This window comes from Formica exsecta, unplaced genomic scaffold (assembly GCF_003651465.1).
Source record: "Formica exsecta isolate Colony F162 unplaced genomic scaffold, ASM365146v1 scaffold261, whole genome shotgun sequence".
NCBI lineage: Eukaryota > Metazoa > Arthropoda > Insecta > Hymenoptera > Formicidae > Formica > Formica exsecta.
In genome coordinates, this window is record NW_021849876.1 from 68,958 (window position 1) to 78,981 (window position 10,024).

Below are 10,024 nucleotides of genomic sequence, written 5' to 3' on the forward strand. Positions count from 1 at the left end.
GCTGTTCTATAGCCATTCGATAGCTGTTCGATAGCCATTTGATAACTGTTCAAAGTTGTTCAATAGTTGTTCGATAGCCATTTTATAACTGTTCAAAGCTGTTCGATAGCTGTTCGATAGTTGTTCAAAGTGGTTCAATGGCTGTTCGATAGCTGTTCGATAGCCGTTCGATAGCTGTTCGATAGCCGTTTGATAGCGTTCCATAACTATTCAAAGCTGCTCGATAGCCGTTCGATAACTGTCCAAAGTTATTCGATAGCTGTTCGTTCTTTGTAAGTGATACTTACATACTCCTACTCTAAAATGTTTAAACGAGATGATATCTATCCCGTTGTGTCCGTCATAAAGTGTCTGACAGTCTTCAAGTACAGTTTTTGAGAGAAGTAAAGTGAAGTGAAAAAACATAAAAATGGCTCAAGAGATGATTATTATGTCGCGGCGAGCAACTCAATTTTATCAAAGGATATTAGATGCTGCAAAAGCTGCATTTTTACCATGGGTACGTAGTTTCTGTGGTGTACATCTTTTGTACAAATTGTGTATTATAATTTTGACATTATATTTACAGTGCCTCATCGATGTCCGCATAGATAGATTTGTAAATATACGGCATCGACAGAGAGTGCGTATGTTGCGACGAAACGCACAAGAAGATCTTGTAGAATTATGGGGTGATACTCGAGAGGCCCGCAAGTTGGCGGAAATATTTCCGCTTATTGATATTTGCCTTCGAAAGCTTTTCGGGTTCGAACCCTATGATGATTACAGCAATTATTTTGATGATGAAGATTGGGAGCTGAAAGAGCTAAAAGAACCTCCGAACAAGAAGAATAGAACTAACTGTAAATATCTTCTTTTTAAAATTTTAGTATGTTCAAACTAGATTAATATATAAATAACATTTGTTTTTTGTTTCAGAAGCGTCCACATTATTATATTTTTACATATCATCTTACTATTTTATACTTACTATTTACGGTATGAAGAAGTCCCGCTCGTGAGGAGCGCCTAACACTCGCTTACGCGTTTAGTTACACCGCATTTCGACACTCGCTTACGCGTTTAGTTACCGCATATTTAGTTACACCGCATTTCGACACGCTTTGTTAACCGCTTACGACAACCGCTATTCCTTTTGTGAAACCGCTTACGACAACCGCTATTCTTTTTGTGAATATTATTATTAAAAGAGTGTCAATTATTTCTGCGCCTCCACCATATTTCCTTACGCTATCCTTTTTCTACTCGCGAACACTCACGCGCTATTCCTCGCATACCCGTACGCTATCCTTTTCCTACTCGTGGATATCTCGCGCTATCTCTCTCCAACGTCCATGCGAACGGTTCGCGCTATTCTTTTTCCACGTCCATGCGAACGCTATCCTTGTCTTACGCTCATACGGACGCCACGCGGTATCCTTCTCCCACGGCGATAGAATATCATTAGCGCCATGCTTCTCCCACGAATATGATTACTATTATTATTATTATTTTTTTTAATACACACACACACACACATACTCACACACAAATTATTGAATAAACATTATTATTATTTCTGCGTCTCCACCATATTCTCTTACGCTATCCTTTTCCTACTCGTGCGCTATCTCTCTCCCACACATTGTAGACGCCTCGCGCTATTTTTTTCCCACGCCTATGCGAACGCTATTCCTCTCCCACACATTGCGGACGCCTCGCGCTATCTCTCTCATACCCATTGTCTTACGAACTATCCTTCTCACACAGCCTCGCGTACGCCTCGCGCTATCCCTCTCTCACACATTGCGGACGCCTCGCGCTATTTCTTTCACATCTTCTCGCGGACGCGTGCGTTCCCTCTTCCCCGCGGACTCCTCGCCTATCGGTTTTGCCACGATCCCCCTCCCCCCTCACAGCGGACCCCGCGCCTATCCGCTGCGCGCGGTCCCCCTCCCCCTATCTGCGAACCCCTCGCCTACCGGTTTCGCCGCGGTTCCCCCGCGTGACGTCATACCCCCCGCGCCGGTTTCCCCGCGCCCCTCACCACCCCTCAGGGGACCTGGGTTAGAACTCTCCTATATACTCTACTAATGGGCAATATTCAACAACGCGATCGTGCAAGATGAGACAATAGGCAGTAGTATTTGCCGGTATATCCTCCTTGCACTCAAACTCTAATCTCACGTCCACGGTGGAATTTTTGACAGACTCGTTTTGTTGCGAGCAATCAATAACCGCGTGAGGACTGCAATGTAGAAATTTTGAAATGTTTAATAGCACATCATCATTATCACATCCGTAATAAGATTTGCGAAAACGAGAGTACATATCGAACAAGAGGGCGAATCTATTTTTATCGAAATCTAAATTCAAATCATCGTAGAGATAAAATTCCGAGTTTAGATAGAGGGTAACGTTGGTCAATTTGCAGTCGTCGAATGTAGTAATATCCCTTGACACAGCATTTTTTTCTGCCAGTCTGCAGCGCAAAGATCACGTATCGCGGCTTCTCCAGCTGAGAGGCGGCTTTCACGGTCCACGAATGCTTGGTCGTATTATGCAATAGAGGAAATTCGTATAGATCCCAAGAGCGAAAACTCATATTCAAGTATCACCCGCTTTCCAACGCGCGTAGCGCGAGTGACTAGGATAGTTTGATTCAACGCGCTGAGCTTCTTTTTAGCGTAACCAGATATCTGATTATTGTCACCTGATACCGCAGTCTTCTACTCGTCTTCTCGCAAAAATATTGTCCCTCGTAAAGATATTGTCTCTCGCGTGCTCCGTGCTTTCGTTCAACGCAAGCATTTCATTTGTCAGACGCTTTATTTTTGCCGCCGCCGTATATGCAATCTTACGGTCAGTGTTTGCTGTTATCTAAATAAAATTATATAGATAATCATCCAGATGAAGTTTTGGCGTCATCTAATCTTTATATAGATAATAAAAATATGTAATATCTATATCTGCATCTTAGGTGAAAAAAAGTGTTATCTTTACTAAATTATGTAGAATAACGTCTAGATAATTTAATCTACATTGCTGCAAATGTGTAAGATATTGAAATATTGGAAGCTTTCCAACAAGAATCACACGTAAACACAATGTCATCCGACTGGCTATCAAATAGAAACATTTTCGGGATTTTAAAAGTTTTTTATTTTCGTACGATGAGTTTGTCGGGTGCGTTGATTGGCTATTAAATAGAGAATTTCTAGAGTATCAAGTACAGTTTTAGAAATCTTACAAATCCTCTATCCGACAGCCAATCAACACATCTGAAATGAAGTGCGTATATATTAAATTCATCGACATAGAGCATGGACTGCGCCAAGCGTATGTAAAAGTGTTCGTCAAAAATGAAAGAGATATGGCTTCTGCACACAGGACGCGGAAACGCTTGCCGCGCGGCAAGAGACAACGCGGTAGCCAATCAGTTTTTCGCTCTAATGGAAAAGTTGTAAGTTGATTGACTACCGCGTCGCCTTTTGCCGCGCGGCAAACGTTTCCGCGTCCTGTGTGCAGAAGCCAATAGGACGTGAAGGCAATTTATATCACCCTCCATTCAACGCTGTAATACTGGAAAAAAAGAGAAAGATTGACTGTCTTCACACTTTATCTCTCTCGTTTTTGCTGGCGCAGTCCATTTATGTCGATGATTAAATCTAATTGTAAGTTCTAGTAGTAGAGTTGTAACGGGGTTACTTTCGCGAGCGCGCGAATAAACTCGGTCGGGATCAGGGCTCGTGAAAGGTGAAACACACGAAAGCTTAGGATGTAATTTAGCGTCTTTATTCGCCTCTTTCAGCAATGGTCAAGTACACGAGGTTTCGTGAAGATAACGCGCGGCGGATAATACAATGCGTTAGATTTGATTCGCTTTCGCGACGTTCGATATATCGAACCGCTTGTGCTATTCGGCGGCGTACGGCGAGGTCGTGTTTATGTTGACGGCGCGCGAGACGCGCAAGAAACAGGGCGCGGTCGATCGGCGCGTGTTCAGCAAGGCCGTGTTTATTTTGACGGCGCTCGAATTGCGCAAAAAAAACAGGGCGCGGTCGATCGGCGCGTGTTCAGCAAGGCCGTGTTTATTTTGACGGCGCGGATTTATATAGGGTGATACGGCTGAGTATCTCGGCGCGATTATAATAGTCGGATCACGGTAAAACCGTGTCGGTGCGTTCGCGGTCCTTATCCGCGTATTCCCAGGTGTGCGGGGGGATGCGACCGGAGATTGAGAATCCTCGATCGGGCGGAGAACTCTCCGTCCCTTGCTTCCGGATAGAGGATTACTATCGGGTGTCGAGAAGTCCCGACGGAGCGGCGAACTCGCCGGCCCACGGTCCGTTTAGCGGTAGCGGTCGGATCTTAGACCGGATCTTAGATAGCGGCGAACTCTCCGCTATCGTTTGATGAGGTCGGACTTAGATAGGATTTGGCAGGCGGCGAGGAGACCGAGAATGCTCGGCGGAGATTGCGTACGCGTCAATCTCCCGCTCCTTCGTTCGTCTGCGGTTTTTCAGGATCGGTTCTGGTATCGGTTCGGAGCGTACTGCTCGAGAGGAATTAGGAATCGTTCTGGTAATGAGATGCCGAAATGCTTGCCGGGCGGCAGACTTCCGGCGGTCTACTGCCGGGTAACGATGGGGGGTGCATCGTTACAGAGTATAAATAAAAAATAACGGAAAATGGAAAAATATATACAGAAGCCGCAAGGTAAATATATATTCTTTTAGTATTGTATTAAAGAGCATTGTTTTTAAGTATTCTTTTAGTATTTTTCTATATTTTTTTAGTATTGCTTAACATTTTATCGTTCGCTCTTAGGTTCGTGTAAATCATTATACATATACTCTCTTGTTCGTACAAATTCACGAATTCAATCGAGATTAACAAAGTTAAAATAATTATATTGAAATATACGATTACTTTTCTTAAAGCTCAAAACATTACACAAATTAGAGGATTGTAGATAAATACGCGACAACGCGAAATTTTGTTTCTAATCTAATTTTACCTCAGGAGGATTTTAACTCACTCTCTTTTCTTAATTCCATGTTCTACAATTTTTATTTTATAATACTTTTTGATAAATCTAATAATTTTAGTGTTGTTTTAAGTTTTTTGGTGAAAATTATTTGTTTCATTTTTTGCGATTTTCTTAAAACCGAGCAAATCTCTAAAGGACTTTTTGTCTTAGTTTATCGGTCCCCTACACGCTCCTAAAGTTTTGACATTTAAATTGGGGACACCCTGTATAGTTATATGTTTTATAACTATACTTTTGCATTTTTTTCTTTTTATTTGTGCATTGACACATCTATTTTAAATCCATAGAAAAATTTTTTTATAATATGTTGTTTTATTTTGCTGTTTTTTTTTAGAGATTACATCCGCAGTTAATTGAAAAAATTAAATTGAAAAGATTGGAAAGCAAAAAACAGTTTAAAACAGATAAACAACGAAATATTGTACCAATGATGCGAAATAAACTGCCCATTACAGTGAAGCAGGTAAATATGCTTAATATATTTAAGAAATTATTTTAAATGTCAATATTTTATAGATAAAAAGATACATTATTTTTATTTTTGCAGACTCACGATTTAATTCTAACTTACTTAATTGAAGAAATGCGTCCTCTAAAGACTGTGGAGAAACCATCATTTAGAAATTTAATTTGTGGATTACTATCTACCAATGAGCCAAAAAAATTTCTGCCTGGAAGGCATGCTTTATGTACTAAGATTAGTAACTCCTACCAAACAAAAAAGTTTAAACTAAAAGAATTACTAGAAAAACAAACCTGTATTTGCCTAACTACTGACATTTGGTCGTAACAAAAGTTATTTAGGTATGACTGTTCACTTTATCCTAGATACGTTTGAAAGACAATCCTACACGTTAGCTTGTAGAAGAATACTTTATGATCATACTTATAAAAATATTGCTTTGATTATGCATAACATAATGATAAAATTCAATTTAGATGTATCTAAAGTTACACATGTAGTAACTGACAATGCCACAAATTTTGGCAAATTGTTTAGATGCTTTGGTGTTACCAAATTTGAAAACTCTGAAAATCAATTTATAATAGAATCAAATGAAAATACTTTTGACAATATAGATGAATCTGATTCAGACACTGAAGTTATTGAATGTAGAAACATTCTTATAAATACTGATACTACTGTACATGAAAATGATCATTTTACGGATGAACTGGGAAATGAAATAATATTACCCCCACAATTAACATGCTGTTCTCACACATTAAACCTTATTGCTACAACAGATTGAAAAAAATTTTAGAAAATCCTAGTAACGCCTCTTTAAAAAAAATATATCGCTCCACTTTTTCTAAATTAAGTGCTTTTTGGAATATATTTAATCGCAATACAGTAGCATCTGTTTTAAAGAATGCAATTGTAAATTTCCAATACCTATTATTACGCGTTGGAATTCTTAGTATGACTCTATTAAAAAGATTCTTACTTATAAAATGAAACTTAATATCTTTTTTGAAAAATTAAAGATCCAAAAATTGAGACCAAGCGAAATTGAATTTTTAGAAGAATTTATTACAATTATGTCTCCTTTAGCAGCAAGTCTTGATATATTACAAGGCGAAAAAATGATCTTTTTAGGTTTGGTAGCACCAACAATTAATGTATTAAAAAAGAAACTTATGAAATTCACGCATTTATCATATTGCAAACCACTAGTAGTTGGAATGGTACTTGCTTTAGAAAAAAGGTTTAAGTATATTTATGATTTTAATTCGTTTGAAAATAAGAAGTTCATCTTATCTGCTCTCTGATTGCTAAGATTCAAATTAAATTGGGTGCCAGAACATTATGTGGAGATGTGTTCTTTTCTTGAAAGAAATTGAAAGATTTTGAAAGATTTTTTCTTGAAAGAAATTGATAACTTGCATTCTCAAAATATAGCTTTTGACAATAAATCGACTTCTAGTAGTAGCGGAAATAAAGATTTTTTTCGTGATATAGATAAGAAAAAGGGAGTTTCTAATTTGGTACAGTCAGATATTAGTAGCAATATCGAAGCACTGTCATATTTGGGATCAAAATCAAAGGAATTGAATTCCCTCCATTCTTATCCGAATGTAAAAAAGATGTTCTTTAAATATAATTCGTCATTACCATTATCAGCACCAGTGGAACGTCTCTTTAGTTTTGGGCAACAAATTTATGTCTCTCGCAGAAATCGTCTATCAGATGTCACTTTCGAAAAACTATTGTTTTTGCGCAATAAAAACTTATAAATAAAAGTATAAATATATTTTTATAGCTCTTTTCTAATTTACGATCTTTTTTCATAACTTTTTATATAAGTGGCCTTAAAAATAATATTATCTGGAAGTTATCTAGATGAATCGCCATATGATTTCATCTTTATCTAGATATATTTAAAACAAAATCATTTTCATCTTATCTAAGATGAATTTACATATTTTCATCTCATCTTTATCTAGCTAATTTTAAAATCATCTAAGCACAACACTGCTTACGGTAATTTCCTCTCCTCGAAAATCGAGCAAATGTCCTTCTTGATCAACAATGCGTATCGTTAAATCAATAATGCTCCGTGCGACGATCGGTAGATAAATGATCTGTGCTGGCGTTTCCGATATTTTATATCCTGGCGGCATGCTCGGTGAAAATTCATGTATCATGTGTACGCGTTTGTCCTTCGAGTCGTTAAGCGATAGCTAAGCGTTTTCCATAAAAGTTGTTTTGTCCGCGAATACACGACTGTTCGTAGACTAGACCCGAAGAGATTTGTATCCGTTAGTGCATTTGGTAGAATATATTCATATTTGAAGTTATTTACCAGCCACGGAGTATTTTCCGGTCGTGCCATTTCCTAGGCTGTAATATACGATTCGATGAAAATCCCAACAACGATCCAACGTTGTCTGGTTTACTAAAATTTATTCTATAGACACATTTGATTTCACTCTTTAGCGTATTATGATTAGCGCGAAGCATTATTGGATATTCATCATATTCTTCGATATTATCTTCGTCATCAACAATATTATAATAATAACAGGCATTTTTATCATTATTTTGACGTTATTTTTTTTCTTAGCCGCTGTTGAGAACCCTCGTTCACGCTTGTGTGGAGCAAGATAAAGTCCGTGACCTTCCATGGCGCAATTAAGACGTTGCATTTCTTCGAGCTGACGTTGCACTGCCTTGCTATCGTTCACCGCCTTCGCGATTCCCGCTGCTCCGTCAGCCAACGAACCGAGAACTCCCAATAATGGTAAAATTGGTAAGATACCACCGCGCTTCGCTATAGAAAGTATTCGTTTTTTCACAGTCTTTTTTTTCATCGATGATTTTTTTGTTTTTATCGATGATTTTTTTGTTTTTATCCCCATATCGAATTTTGTCTTTGCTTTCATAGCTGCCCAAACAGTTGTAGCGGCCAATCGCGTTTCTAAATGAGTTCCCGGTCCGCAAAACGGTTTTGCCAAAACCACAATATATAGTAGTGCAACTCCCTGTCGGCACCTTTGATGTTAGTGTTGGCCAAAACGGAGTGCGCATGCGCGAAATAAGTAAGTTGGTCGGTAACCTAGCCATCTGAACTTTTCTTTCGCTTACTCTCGTTTTTCGTTCTCTCTCTAACTCATTGATACATATGTAGCAATAAATAATAATCAAAACTAATGTATTTTAATAAAAAATATATACAGATGAATTGTTAATAATATATTTAAAAAAGGAAAAAAACAAAATAATAAAAAAATAAATATAATTATGCTAATATACAATATATTACATAAATAATTATGCTATATGCAAAATATAATATATTACATGAAATAATAGAGAGAACAAAAAAAAGAAAATAAAATATTCAAAAAATGTTAAATGCATTATGAAGACAGTATCGATAAAACAGAAATTACAATATATATTACATATATATATTGTTCAAGATTGAAACGTTTAATTTAATTGATAAATTTAAACTGTAAATTTAACCGACAAATCTGAACGGTAAGAGCCGCAATCAAAACACGAGCGAGAATAAACATCGTCGCGATCAGCCGATCGACGCGTGACCGCGTGATCAAAACAAAAAAAAAGTGTGACAAACACCTAGATTCTCGAACGTTCGGTGCCGAAAATATCCTGACATCCGGCGTACGCGTGCAAGATATCCGTTCTCGCGAGAGCCTCTAGCAAGAAGTTCTACAAGATTTCCGACACTCGTCGAATGCAGTCATTAACAGGACATTTTGAAGATTTCCGTCGGAGTCGCGAAATACATGCCGTCGCTCGCTCCTATTATTCAAAATTAAACGAATATTGAAAACAATCTGCACTCGAGTATTTTCTGAACTCTCCTTATCCTTCAGCGGATCTACGGATTCGCGTTACACAATGCTTCTCGCTCATCTCTGAGCGTTTCTCAAGATTCGGGCGATCTCGTCGAGGTCGACTCCCGAACATATTGGTCCTTCGAGCCGGATAGGAGCGTGTGTGGAGGATACGTTCGCGAGTGAGTGATATTCTGACACATCCACGATGTCGGAGCACATCGCACATCAGCAGCAGCTGCAGCGTACGATTGAACGCTCTCTTGACAATTTCAAAAAGGTCGGCCGGAGCAACTTAACTCCGGCTAAAGTACGCGCGAGGATCTCTACGCTTAAGGACATCTGGATTCAATTCTCCAATGGACATGCAGAGGTGTCGCGGAAGGTCCCGGAAGCAATCCGGTCATCGCTTAGCTACTACAAGGAGAATCATTTCGACTCAACCTTCGCTGCCTATGAGAACGCTTTGGACCACATATCGGAAATCTTGGAGGAAATGGAGCGGGCCGTGAGTTCAAATCCGTCTCTTTCCTCGACGAGGCTGCACGCGGAAGCTTCCGCGTTCTTTTTATCGCATCTTCCGCCAATTAAATTACCTCCGTTCGACGGTAATTATGACGATTGGGAACAATTTCGCGATCGCTTTACGACGCTAATTCGTGAAAATTCGGATCTAAATGA